A 14,624-nucleotide genomic window follows, 5' to 3' on the forward strand; every position below is an offset into this window, starting at 1 on the left:
ACAAAAATTTACTCCATTGACCATATAGTAAGGGGGGATGCAGCTAGGAGAGACAGGTCAAAATATTATCAAAATATATTGTATAAAATTCACAAAAATCCAATTTAAAAAAGGAAAAAAAAAAGAAGTATGAAGTTACAAGCTTGAGTCTATACTCTTTTTTTTCTCGGGTATCTTATTTGTCTACATTCTGCTGAATCCTTACCTATTCAACACTGCTCAAACCTTACTAGGAATATAATAAACTTGTGAATGAATGAACAAATGAGTCAGGAAGAAGTTGATCTAGGAGTCCTGAGACATGAGTCCTGATCTTTGTTCCTCCACTCACTGACTATATTACCTTACACAAGCTCCTAATGCCCTCTGAGCCTCAAATTTTCTTGTCTACTAAACATCTGGCTCAGTGGTTTAGCTCAGGTCATTTTTTTGTAGGACTTCCTCATGAAGTGGCCATTGTAGATATTGTGTCATGGGTTTATGACTATGACTCTGGGCACACATCCCTATATCGCTTGCATACAAACTTCTGTTTCACATCGACACACTTTCAGATAACATTCCATTTGAGAAAAAAAAGATATCTACATTCGAAAAACAAATTTGAGGGGCTGGAGAGATGGCTCAGTGGTTAAGAGCACTGATTGCTCTTGCAGAGGACCTAGGTTCGATTCTCAGCACCCACATGGCGGCTATGAACCGTCCTTAACTCCAGTTCCAGGGGAATCCGAAGCCCTCTTCTGACCTCTGCAGCATTGCGTGACATGGGTACACTCACACACAGGCAGGCAATACACTCATACACATAAAATAATAAATTGAAAAAAGAAAAACAAATTTGAAAACCACTAAGGTCAAGTCTACTATCAGTTATATCCATAAGAGTTGAATCTTATATTATGCTAAGATACAGGGAAGTAAAATTTAAAAAAAAACAACTGTCCAACAACTAGGGCTGTTCAAACCATAGAATTCCTTTCCTTCAGTAATACTGAACTATTCCTTATTTGGAGCACAGCTAGACAACCACTACCAAATGTTGTAGAAGAGTTCAGTCGCCTGGTTGGTGTCATACTTTGGATGCTGAATGTCCCCCAAGACTTAGTTAGAACAGTAGCCCTATTTAATCTCTTTGAATCAGTTTTCCCATCAGTAAACTGGGGATAATAATGCCTGCTCTAGAGATGATTAGTAACTCAGTTATGATACATGTGATGCATTAAGTTCAATGCTTTGTGCAAATGTCAATTTGTGGCCAACTAATGATGGTCATGAAGATGAAGCTGCTGTTATCTAGATCAGGAAAAAGACTGTTCTTAAAGTTACTTATCACTTTATATGGCAGTCATTGGCATCTGTATGTGGGTATGTGTCTGGACACCTATGTTTATATGTATAACTATTTACACACACACACACACACACACACACGCACTACTTTCCTGAAAGTCAGAAATTCAATGCCAATCTACAAATTAGAGGGGTAAATGAATTGTTACCAGCCAGTAAAGCAAAAAAGTATGTTCAAAGGAACATGAATTGAGACCAAATATATTTGTTTGTTGGGTTTATCAAGCTACAGATTATCTCATTTCTTGATAGAATATCCAAAAGCAATTTTAACTGTGAAACGTTTCTAAAAATCTTACTTAAAGCAGCTTGAAATAGGCATTGCAATGAGAAAAGACGGTTCACAAATAGTTTTGTGAAAAATAGGCTCTTGGCTCTGGTTGAATACACTTTTTTGTCTGTTCCGATGGGCAGAGGTCATTTGACAGGACTCTTTGCTCGTGGCCTGTAGATGACTTCATAGCATTTTAGTGTATGGAAACAAGAGCTCGCTTTACTACTCCTTCCCAGTGGCCCATGTATTCTTGCAGTTGAAGCATGCTTTCTCCTCCTACTTAGCCCATTGCTCAGGACCTATCCTGTTTCTTATCAGAAGGAACTTGTTATCATTTTGACACCAAGCAGTTTCTCTTCGGATCCTGCTTCAGTCATTAACCAAGTGTTTCAGAAACAGGGCTTTTGTCCTATTGACTAGGACTCCTGTCTTTTGATCCAGTAAGATGGTGCATATAGCAATGAGGACGCAACGTCTCAGTAACTAGCTGTACGCATACTGTCTTATATAAAACTTGGCAGTCTTAAAAGCAGGAAGCACATTTGCTCACATTTTTCTCAAGCTAAAACTGAGGTTCCAAGAGGCTAGTAAACCTGTTCAGAATCACACTGCCTCAAAACAGAAGGACCAGAGACAGAGAGAGGGCCATCAAAGATCATTCCTAAATCTTGCTCCTCCTAGATTATAATTAGCTTTGATCTTTCCAGAATCTGAACTCCTGGCCATAGCTGTCTTTATATGAAAAGAGAAGCAGTACAAAAAACATATTAAAGGGAGGCCTTCTTAATCACAGCCCAGAGATCCTTCTTGCAGAAATTCCTTTCATATTAAAACTTCAACTATCATAAACTTCTCTTGATCTGTAGATCTGACAAAGGCTTACATCAGAGGCAATCCCAGGCTTCCAATTACCTGGTGCTACTGAACTCAGGAACAAATTTCTCCTTTAGAAAGACTGAACGTTCTACCTTCTGCATATTGCAAGAAGAATCATTAGGGAAAACTGAATGGCCCCTGGAGCTGACGGTGAAACTTGCAACATGTCTCTACTCACCAAAAGTATCTCCAGCTGTTCTCTAGCTTCAGCCAAGCAAAATGACTGAAGCAGGTTTTGCACTGTCTTGTGTTTAGCTGTATTGTAGGAAGAAACGCAGAGGCGTCGAGAACATCTCATTCGGTCTCCCACACCTGTCTGTCCCTTAGAAATTCTGACAAACGATGTGGTGCTGCTTCTGGGGACTGACAATCAATGGACACTGTTAAGTGTTATTCAGTTGTCTCCTTCTGCTTGATAAGAACTCTCTAAGCATGGTGATCCATTCCATTGTGTCCTCAAACACATACTCTAAATACCCCAACCCTTGGTATTCCACCTCCATCACTTTAAACTACAGAACAAGTCAAATACCTTCTTCCCCACAGCAGCCCTTTAAATATATCAAAAACAAGCCTTATGACCTGAATCTGTTCTGCTCTATATTTGGCCTCCTCTGTTCTATCCCTTGACTGTTCTTCATATAACAAATTTTACAGGGAAAATCATGGTATTTACTTTCTTCTGAGCATGTTGTAATTTTGTCAATTCCTAATACAAGATGAAGTTTCTACCACGTCTATAGCCAGGGTCCTGCATCATTCTACTGTGTGCTAAACGCACATTTACATGAGAGTATGGTTTTCCAGTGGGTCTCATAGTGTTCTTTGGAGGCAATTCCTTCCTGAACAGCTGCTCTGACTAAATTGAGAGGGTTGTGTCCTTGCCAAGTACAAGCTGTAAGGGAACAAGCTCATAGAGCCTGCCTCGTGGAAAGGGCTTATCGCTAAGCTGGCTGCTAGCACTCTAGCCACAGAAGTTTGGGACCCTTCCTCTGGGATATATCAATCGCCTTCTACATGGCTTCTTTTTTCCTTATTTTAAGAATGCATGGGTTGAAAAACTTCAGCTGATGTGGATGTTGTCCTTGTCCTTAGTAGTACTGAAAAATCTGTCCTGCTGTCCGCTGGCAACGACAAGGAGTTTCTCTGTTGGGAATTACAGGTGACTATTTTAAAGAGAGCTTTTCAATTTCAGCACTCTCTTGAAATTTAGGTCCATGCAGTTGTTCTTGTAGAGGGCTTCCCTGTGCACTATCAGATGCTTAGCATGACCCCTAGCCTCCATCCTCTAAGTCAGTAGCCATCCCCAGCTGTGACAACTAAAAATCCACAGAGATGGTACCAATCTCCCAGCATGCAAAATGATACAACCTCAGTATCTTAGGTATGGCTCTAGGTCTAAGCTTATTTATTTCAATTTTCTCATTTTATTGATGCCGAGGGAAGTTGATTGGTAATCAATAATGGATAAAAAGGCTTCCTGCTCTCTCTAGTCCACTAATGGTTCTGAACCCTGCTGCACACTAAAGCTCTTAAAGCCTGTGAACTTCGGATCCCCAAAGATCCCAGTCAAGGTAGCATCCTGGCACGTGGAACTGGTCTCAGGCAGCATCTGAGAGCTCCCAGGTGTCTCTCACTTCTCTAAAGTGCAGTCAGGGCAGCACACCACACTGCATCCATTTTTGACCCTATATAGTTTACTTTGGGCACTTCAGGATGCCAAAGATATTGTCTTGGACTTGCCCTGCACACACATGGCACGAAGCAGCCCCTTTATCTTAGGCGTCAATCTCAGAGGGCTTGTACCAGAACTCTTTTACATCTTGAAAGTAAGTGTACCCACAAACCAAAAGAATAATAACATACACACACAAAATGTGTTCCATTTTGTTTGGCATGATTAACATGTTTTATGTTGGGTCAAAGAAATGCCTAAAGGAAATTTAAAAGCTGGAAGGCATATTCAAAACAACAGTCCCAAATGTTCAGCACAGGGCATAATGTACCCAGGAAACAAGTCTCATCTCATGTTTCTTAAATAATTATTTATAAACAGTGTGATATTTAATTAATTTGTGACATTTTTGCAGAGGGAATTCTGTTAAAGGGATAGTGTTTGGAGCATAGCAAAGTTTATTAATTCATTCCTTAGATGAAACTCATCAGAAGAACTAGACAAGGGTGTTTTATCAAGATATATCATTGTAGCCAGGTGTGGTGGCACATGCCTTTAGTCTCAGCACTCTGGAGGCAGAGGCAGGAGGATCTCTGTGAGATCGAGGCCAGCCTGTCTACATAGTGAGTGCCAGGCCAGTTGGGACTACAGGGAGACCCTGTCTCAAAAAGACAAAAAAAGTAAATAAAAAAGATATATCATTATAACAATTACAGCCTTTTGTTAACTTATTGAATGCTGTAAAACAGGAGTTTAGCTCTGCTCGTGTGATGTTACAGGCAACCTTAACAAAGTCCCTTTGAGATAGGTTCTAATACCACATTTCACAGATGAGGAAACAAACACAGAGAAATTCGCTGACATGTTCCAAACCATGGTGATATCAAATCACAAGTCATATAGTCACATACGGGACTGAAGCCCAGGTCTGCCAAACTCCAACATCTGCAGCTGTCATGTTATCTTGAATGGGATGTGCTTTTGGCTCTGTGCCAAAGCTCACCTTCTGCTAAGTCAGAGGCAGCAACTTGTTCTCCACAAAGCGTCTCAATGGAAGGAAAGATATTTCAGCCTCAGCACTTGGTCCAAAAGCAGCTATGTTGGAAATAAGCTTAGGACACTTGATAACAAATTTCTGAAGGACAGGTATATCCTACAGAGAGTACTAACTTTTCTAAGTCTCGAATTTCGGCCAAGCAAGTGGATCTCTTAGGAAGTTATTATTAGACCTTTCTTCATGGGATCTCAACCCATGTTTTCTGAGAAGCAATTTCATGTTGGGATTAAGGCAGGTTTGGCTTCATGGGTACAGGGATCAGTGTACCCCAAAAAGATCCAGCACTGGATTTAATGCTCTGTTGTCACAATCTTGAAATTTTAATAGCTTATATCTTTATTGGTAAAAGTTAGTTGAATGTTCATGTATCAAGGAATGAAATACAAAGTTGAATTATTTCTGCGCTGTATTCTGTTAAAAAACACACAAGCATGTACGAGCTACAAAATATAATCATGAAATCTCAGTGATTTTGCATACATATCAAATGCTCTTATGTTTGCTTTTAAAACTAGCACTGAATAATACAAAGACAAATCCTAGCTAAGCATGGTAGATCATGCCTGCAGTCCTAGCACCCAGAAAGCAGAGGCAGGAAGATCAGACAGTCAAGGTCATTCTTGACTATATGGTAAATCTAAGGTCAACCCAGGCTACATGAGATCCTGTTTCAAAAAACAAAAACAAAATCAAGTAACTTTTATAATAATTTTTCTTCTATATAAAGGCAAACAACAAACCACCTACCAAGATAAGAGAGAGAAAATGATAAGACTTTACATTTAGTACCTTTAATTGCAATTTTTTTCCTGCCCCTTGAACAAGTAGCTCAAGTAGCTCATTACTTTCATTTCGCACTGGGCTATAAATCATGCTGACCCTGAAGAACACTGGGGGAGATAAGGCCAGGCCATCCTTGTCTAGCTTTGGTTTAGCTCAGATTAAATCTACTTTGGCTCAAAACAATGAGTAAACGTTGACTCCAACTATAATCTCCAAAGTTCAGGGTAAAGGCCATAAAAATGTCACTTAAATGTCAAAAAACTTTCCAACATTAGTAGAAATCCCTGAGGATCCAAAGTAAACCAAAAGTAAATTATTTCTTCACCTCTTGGGGCCAGATGATGGAGATTTGTAGCCAAGAACCGTTCCACATTCATAATGTGGAAACCTTTATTTAAAAGAGGAATTTTGGAGGGTTGAAAATTAAAAGTTGGCAAGTGTCTTCATGGTGAAAAAACAGTTTTAGTTGTCAGATTAATAGATATATTTTAAGGCAGTGAAAATTTGCTTTAGCACACAATCCATCTATACAGTAGGCTATTCCTTCAGTAAACAGACTAACTGAGAAGTATGGGCCCCTGGGGAAACTTGAGGGAATGAAACAGACCATTACCTGTCCTCTAACACTGACAGTCTGGTTGGGGGGAAGGATAATAGGTTAATAAGAAGCACAATTGTAAATTCTGATAGTTGCTGTTTTTAAAGGAAAGGAAAGGGGTCAATCATCATGGGGAATTTCATTTCCTTCTGATTGCTGTGGGGAGGAGCGGCATCCTCATCCTCCTTGCTCTCCATTTTAACTCTTTTGTGTCCTCGTATTTTTCTCTTCTGATTCCCTATATAAGAACGACTGTACTAATCCTATGCACAGAAAGACCAAAGATTAATATGTACACCCACTAGAAAATCGGTTTATTTAAGACTGAGCTCTGCTTGACAACAAGCTGTTAAGTCTGAGGGAAAGGTATATTGTCTCCTTCCAGAGAAAATACTTATAAGTCTCTGGAATTGTTTTGCATAGTGGAACTATCTCTAGTCTTACAACTATTGTATACTTCCATTTCTTAATCCAGTTGCCAGTTGTGCAGCTAATAAGTAATTAGAATGAGACCAGCGCAACCAAGGAAGCACATTTTAAGTTTTATTTTATTTTATGTATACTAAAATATAAATAGACACATGTGGCTCATGTTCATACTATAGCACAATTTAGTTGTAAGATAAACAAGGGGTGTTGGAGCCAGATGATGGAGATTTGCAGCCAAGGACAAGTCAAACACTAAGTACTTTGGAAATTCCTTGTAGTTTCCCAGTCTTTGTAGAAACTGACACCTGGGTAAGTATCATAGGTTTGAGTATAGTCTGAGCTTGGAGATCCATAGAAGAGATGTAAGACTGGGAGACAACAGGCTCATCTTCAAAGCTAAACTTTGTATACAGTCTGTTTACATTGCCTAGCTCCAGTCTGTTCTTAAAGCTATCTCTCCAATGTGGACATGTGCTATATTATTAAAATCCAATGACTAAAGAACCTCAAATCAAGTTAATGTAACTTGTCTCTACCACCGTGTACGGCTTGGTTTTTGTCAACTTGACACAAACCAGAGACACCTGGGAAGACAGGACCTCAACTGAGGAATTTCCTCCATCAGATTGGCTTGTGGGCCTGTCTGTGGGGCATCTTCTAGATTACTAATTGGTGCAGGAAATTCACCAGCCCAATGCGGATGTCTGTCCCTGGGCAAGTGGGCTTGTGGTATATAAGAAAGACATTTGAGCAAGCCAGGGAAAGCAAGCCAGTACACAATATTCCTTCTTGGCCTCTGCTTCAGTTTCTATCTCCAGGTTCCAACCTGGGCTCCTGTGTCAGTGTCTCTTAATGGTGGACTGCAAGCTGTAAGTCTTTCATCCCCAATTTTCTTTTGGTCAGTGATTTATCACAGCAGTAGAAAGGGAGCTAGAATACTCCTGTCACCTAGACATTGTGGTCACAGGCAAGCTGTATGGTCATGCTGTCTCCTAACCCCGGGAGTTACTTGGCTTAAACCATGACATACCAAGGCAAATTTCCAAAAGGAGTTTTATAATACATGCTGATACTTAACCTACAATAAGAGACTTTATTAGAACCCAAGAACTGAAATAAGTGTCATAACCTGCAATCCCGAAGTGTAAGAAATGCCGGCAAGCACTGGGCCATCCTGATCCACAAATGCCCAAGCTGAGGGGTCCAGCTGTTTGTTATGCAGAAAATTTGTCTTGATAGAAATGTTATTTTACAGGTCTGGCCATGATTTGCTGGATAGCGACCAGGAATCTGTGTTTTACTAAGCTCTCAGATGAGTCTAACGTGAACAACCTGATGATCACACTGATAAGTTCTTTTAGAAATATTTAAGTCTGACCTTTGATATGTGAGTTTTTCCCTCAGAGTCACAGAAAATGTGGTGGAAGCTGATTTTATTTATGGAGATAGAGAGGACCCCGGAAGCTTAGGGTTGAAAGTGGGAAGATAAATAAGAATTCTGTTTGGTTCTGTCGAATTTAGGATTTTAAGAGATGTCTGTATGGGGTTTCTTAGAGAACAAATTGTATCTTTAAGTCTGGAACACAAGGGAAAACTATGGCCTGAAGATAGTAGTCAGAAAGAAAGTGGACAGTGTGAAGGTGGTAATGAAGTCATGGGTGGTGTGATCACACAAAGGAAGATGACGTAGTCAAGGATCAAAAAAATCATGCTTCAAAAACTCAGCAGTGAGAGTCATAGAGAAAAGGCCAAGCAGCATGTAAGGGGAACTCAGAGAGGTGCCGTGGGCTGGGAGGAAAGTCAGGAAAGGGCAATGTTTAGGAAAACCAGAATGTACTTGAAGAAGGAAGTGGAGGTCAAGTAAGAATGCTTCTTTCAAAATTTGAGACATCTATAAAAGTTAGCTAAAGTAAGGCCAGGCATAGGGGCACATGACTTTAACCCCAGCACTTGGGAGTCAGAGGCAGGGATCTATGAGATTGAGGCCAGTCTGGTCTACATAGCAACTTCCAAGCCAGCTGGGGCTACAGGGAGACACTGTCTCAAAAAAAGAAACAAACAAAACACTAAAATTTCAAAAATTTAAAACTAAATTTAAAGTTAAATAAAGTTAAGTCAGGCAGGTGGAGGATTGGAAGATGAACTTGAAAATTATATAATTAAGAATAGCATCTAAAACATGATGAATGCCCAGAAATTAAGAAAACACACACACACACACACACACACACACACACACACACACTTGTCCCAGACATAGAAGAATCAATCTTGAACTCTTCCTTCTAGGCAACTTTTATAATGCTGGAAGGTGCTATGCAATCTGTTAGGGGGCAAAAGATATAAATGTCTTATCCAGCGACCCTGGACCCTATAGTACCGACCTGCTCAGCAAAATGTGCCCTCTAGTGCAACAGAGGCAAAACTCTTTATGGGGGTAACCAGCTGATTTTCTGATTGGATTCGAGGCCTGATCCACAGGAGGGAATACAGTCTGGTACTGAAAACGTGGTTAAAGCTTGTGGCTAGGAAGGTCACAGGCCCCAGTTATGAACCTTCTGTTGTTTTACTAAATGGCCATGTTGTTAAACTGTCTTCTAGTTATATTTATATCCATAGATCTGTACTACTCTCAACCTTTGTCAGAGAAACTCTTACTCTATTGGTTACTGTAGAGATGTAACTGCATGTACCATGGCATGGCCATAGCCATTGTACTCAGGAACTCATTACAGTTAGTCTTACCAACACAAGACCAGTACAACACTAAGCCAGTTAAACATTCCAGCATGAACACAAGACGGCCTATGAAGGTCCAACCTCTGGCTGAGGAGCCACTGGCAGTTGATGGGTACTGGGGAAGGGACAGTCACTTTTCTTTGAGGAGGTGGCCACTGTGTGTTGCCCATGCCCCAGTAGATGACCAACACCCATGCATAGATAGGCAGCTCCAGTTGGATTCAATGGGCTAAAAATAAATAAAAATAAAAATTTAAAATAGAGGAAATGAAGCTGGGGAGGAGATGTGTTATGGGAGTCCCAGCAGAGTTGGAAGGGAGAGGAAGGGGCTTGGATATGATCAAGATACCTGCTATGCATGCATGAAAATGTCAAAGAATTAAAAAACACTAAATGCAAAGAAGTTATCATCAAAAAAGGCCAAACAGAATTATGTTGTTGATGTAAATATAAAATTTTATTTATTTATATTTTTATGTGTATGAGTGTTATGCCTGCATGTGTGTAAATGTACCCATGTCATGCAGTGAAGAAGAGGGCACTGGCTTCCTTGGAACTCGAGTTACAAATGGTTGTAAGCTGCCATGCGGGTGCTGGAACTAAACCCAGGTCTTCTGCAAGAACAGCCAGTGCTCTTAATGGCTGAGCTAGCTCTCCAACCCTGGTGGATATAAATATAAATAGCCAAGAACTAATTTAAAAGAGGTTTAACATGACAAGTCATGTTGGAAATGCAGATTAAATGAGTATCTTTAATTAACAAAATGATAAAGCTTGGTAACATTTGATATTAATGAGTGGGAAGAATAAAGGATAATTTTATACCTATTGATAAGAAGGCCAATGTTATTAATATAGTGTTGTAGGACGTCAATGTTATGGTAACATGTTATTGACATGCTTGTTAATAAAGTATTTCACTTTGGGTGCTATGGTGAAAGAAATATTGGCACATGCACAGAGAAAAGTGTTCAAGGGCATTAAACTAGTACAGTTTATAAGTGTAAATAGCTAAATGCCTACTAATGGGAAATAATTAAATCAAACAGTTAAAGAATGCATTCTCTCCATGTGTTCACCACTGGAATTATCTCCAAAGCATTACTGTTGAAGAATAAAATCAAAATGCATATGTAATAGGTGCCGTTTATATAAAACAAAGAAAAATATGATTTTGTATAGCTTTAACAATGTGTGTAAATATCTTGAAAAAATATATCTGGAGGTAGAAGTAGCAGAAAAAAACCAGAGGGAATCAATCATATTAGTCCAAAACCCTACTGAAAAATTACACATACAATACCCTGACATGAGTCCGTGAGTATAGCTGAAGACTACGTACATAACAAGAAACAGTGCTGGACAGGAGAAACCTTCCTTTGAGTTGTAGCTAAGGTAGTTCAAGAGACTCCCAAAATTACACGGGCTAGTGCCTTGATTGCCTCCCAGAGATTGATGGTAAGACCCTATTGCTGAAGACAGGACATACTTTGGACACAGGATTTGGAAATGGAGCTGGTACTGACCTGGAAGCCATCTCTCCTGAAGGCTAGCTCTCATAGTTTTGGACAGCAGTACGCAAGCCTGTAAGGGGGAACAGCAATGGATGCTCCAACCTTAGTTTCAAGGACTAAAAAGCACATCAATGACCAGCACAGCAAACAACACTGGTGCAATAGTGACATTTTTATCTTGGGGGTAATCAACAACTACCTAATTGGACTGAAAGGCCACTCAGTGGGAGGAAACTCATGTCTGGTACTGTAAACCTAGCCAAAGACACACAGCTGGAGAAGTCATAGATCTTAGAGAAAACCCGAAGGCTCTCATATCCCCAGACAAATGTAATTTCTTACTATGTACAAAATATGAATCCTTAAATTTACAGACAGCTATCCAGTCACCCCCCATCAAAATAGTTTCTTTTTCAACAAACAGAGATTATTAGAGTCACACCACTGGTCACACACAGAAATTCTCTGTGAATGGCCCAAGACTAAGTCGCACATCTAGGATACAACCTCTATACCTAAGACTCACAGAACATAGAACAAGGGATGAAGAAACACTAATGCGTCTTTCAGTTCTCATCAATGGAGCTCCCTGGTGCAACAGAGGGCCAGGAAGACAAAAGGCCAAAAGATAGAGAATAAGGGTCTGCAGAGTATGGGTCCTTGGATAGGACTCCTATATTGAGGTCCACTCACCCAGGGCTCCAGGACCATTGTGGAAGAGGGAGCAGAAAGATTGTAAGAGCCATGGAGGAGGTGCATTGCCATATGGAAAACGTCCTACAGATGCATGGGACCCTTCTCATACAAACCTATAGCAATGGTGTCAGTATGCACAAGACCCATGCAAACTTAGGCAGACAAAATCCCAGCACAGAACTGTGGAAATGAACAAGCCCCAATCTTAGCTGATTACTTCTGGGTGAGGAAGAGTTGATCTTCTTGAAGGGAGAGACTCTAGATAGGCTGACTAACCCCAGGTAGATGAACATGTACTGAGGGACATCTGGGGGCACTACCTTTACATAATAAGCCTTAACACAAATGACAAAAGGTATGAACTCCAGTGGGGGGGGGTGCTCTGGGAGGGTGCCAAAGGGGAAGGGAGAATAAAGATGATTTTATGTATGCAATACACAAAAATTCAATTAAAAAGCTGATTTCTTTTTAAAATTTCTATTTCTTCAATGTGTCTACATTCACTGACATTCTTCTTGTGAGTTTTTTTTAAGTTGTGTTGTTTAAAGTATATGGTTTATTCTATATGTATGAGTGTATTGCCTGCATCTAGATAGGTGCACCCGTGTCATGCAATGCCCTCAGAGGTCAGAAGAGGGCATTGGATCCCCTGGAACTGGAGTTACAGATGGTTGTTAGCCACCATGTGGGTGCTGGGAACTGAACCCAGGTCCCCTGCAAGAGCAGCCAGTGTTCTTAAGCACTGAGCCATCTCCCCAGCTCCAAGCTGTGTTAAGTTTAAACAATTAACTTGGAGAATTAATTTTGGTTATGCAGTCAACAAAACTTTAAGTTCCTATATATCTTAGGCATTGTGTTGGTTAATTGGTATGCAGCAGTGAATCAGAATCCTGAGCTTGTGAGACTTGACTTATAGGAAATGCAGTTTAGAAGGAACCTTTTTGTCCCTGTGTAGGCTGTGCTGACTCTTACATGGTTTTCATCCTCACAGAACAATAACTGTAACTAGCTCCCTGTACTTCCTGACCTCATGAAATGTGGAGTACAGCCATAGCCCTGGAAACTACTTTACTTGACAACCACAGAATAGATTAACAAAGCATCAGGGAAAACCAGTACAATATCAGTAAAATAAGCCTTTTCTACCTGTCCTAGAAACTTTCAGATTTGTCTATGATAATATCTTTGGTAGAAAGCCATGAACTTCAAAAAAACAACTGACTTAGCAAATGTATTGCTGGCGCATATGCTATTTGTAAGGTACCAACAGTCTGTACTAGGCAACTGCTAGCTTGAACAGTTTGAGCTGTCTGGCACTCACACAGAAGTTTTGCACACACACTTTGTAGTTGGATTCCTCCTGAGGCACTGCCTAAATCCTAATAATTGAGGGAGAATGTCGGGCTCTCGGAGTATCTTTTAAGGCCCTTCTACCAACTGCAACCTCAACACTCTATTAGGCTTTGACTAAAAATATGCCCATGTTAGTGGCTGAAAATTGAATTCATATTTCTGATCAGCCTTTGATACCCAGTGTTTCTGTCTCATTGCAATTCCCATTTTTTCCTCTTCTTCTCTCAAACATACAGATGAAAATTCCACAGATTTCATCTGTCAAAACAGCTGAATATTCTCATCATGAGGAGGAACTACACTCCAGAAATCCTGATGTACCTCGGAGCAAAGAAAAATCTAGCATTGGTGATTAGACTCTGCCGCAGGACGAAGGTGCTGCACCTCTAACTTCTCACAACCGAGAACAGTTCGCGGTCAGGGGCCTGAAGACTCTCAGTTTCCTAAACAAAGCATCTAGGTGCTGAACATGCAACTCCAACGCCACTCCACCTCCACCCGCCTGCGTGACCTTTGGTAAATCCTGAGACACCTCGATGCGCTTCTGTTTTCCTTTCCGTTTCCTATGCTGCTCCATCTGCTCGGAATGCCTTTGCTAACATTTCCTCCTTGTCTCAATTTCTTACAGAATTCTGTTCTGTGAAGTCTTCCCTGAGATCCTTAATTAAAGCCAGCGTCTTCTGGACTCCTCTTTCCACCCTAGACCCCCAGATTTCCATTACATCATTTACCACATGCCATTACTTCCGCACACTCATTAGTCTATTCCAGTTTTCTGTTATAGCTGTCTTGGATTGTCTGCAACATGCAGTTAATACCAGGTTTATAACATTAATAAAATTAGTAATACTATGAACATATAAGGTGTCAGGCCCTATGAGAACATTATCTCTTATTGTCAGAAAACTATGAGGATGGTGGTATCATTGACATTTTGACAGTTGAAAGTAAATGCAAGAAAGAGTACAAGGATAGTTATTGGGTCACTGGGAGTCAAAAATCAAGTCTTTCATGCCTTAAAGGTCATGCTTTTAGCTACTACCCTAAAGTACCACTTGCAGAGAGTACTAGACAGCACTTGCTATCTCTAAGTGCTTATTAAACTCAAACTCAGCACAATGAGCTCCACATACATTAGTTCATCTGATGCTCACAAAAATCCAGGGATAAAGTGATCATAATTTCAATTTTTGAAAAGTGTAACTAAGGTCCAGAACGGTTAGTGATCTGCCCAAGATCAAAGAATTATGGAGAATGGATTTGAATACAGGTCAGTCACC

The 14,624-nt window shown here is 40.3% G+C and overlaps 1 protein-coding gene across 1 annotated transcript in view; it reads right to left on the reverse strand.

The window, feature by feature from the left end:
- Nucleotides 1-14,624, reverse strand: part of Htr4 (5-hydroxytryptamine receptor 4) — a 180,071-nt gene that overhangs the window by 11,787 nt on the left and 153,660 nt on the right. The window lies entirely within an intron of this gene.

The sequence above is a fragment of the Nannospalax galili genome, unplaced genomic scaffold (assembly GCF_000622305.1).
Source record: "Nannospalax galili isolate Female #2095 unplaced genomic scaffold, S.galili_v1.0 scaffold19, whole genome shotgun sequence".
NCBI lineage: Eukaryota > Metazoa > Chordata > Mammalia > Rodentia > Spalacidae > Nannospalax > Nannospalax galili.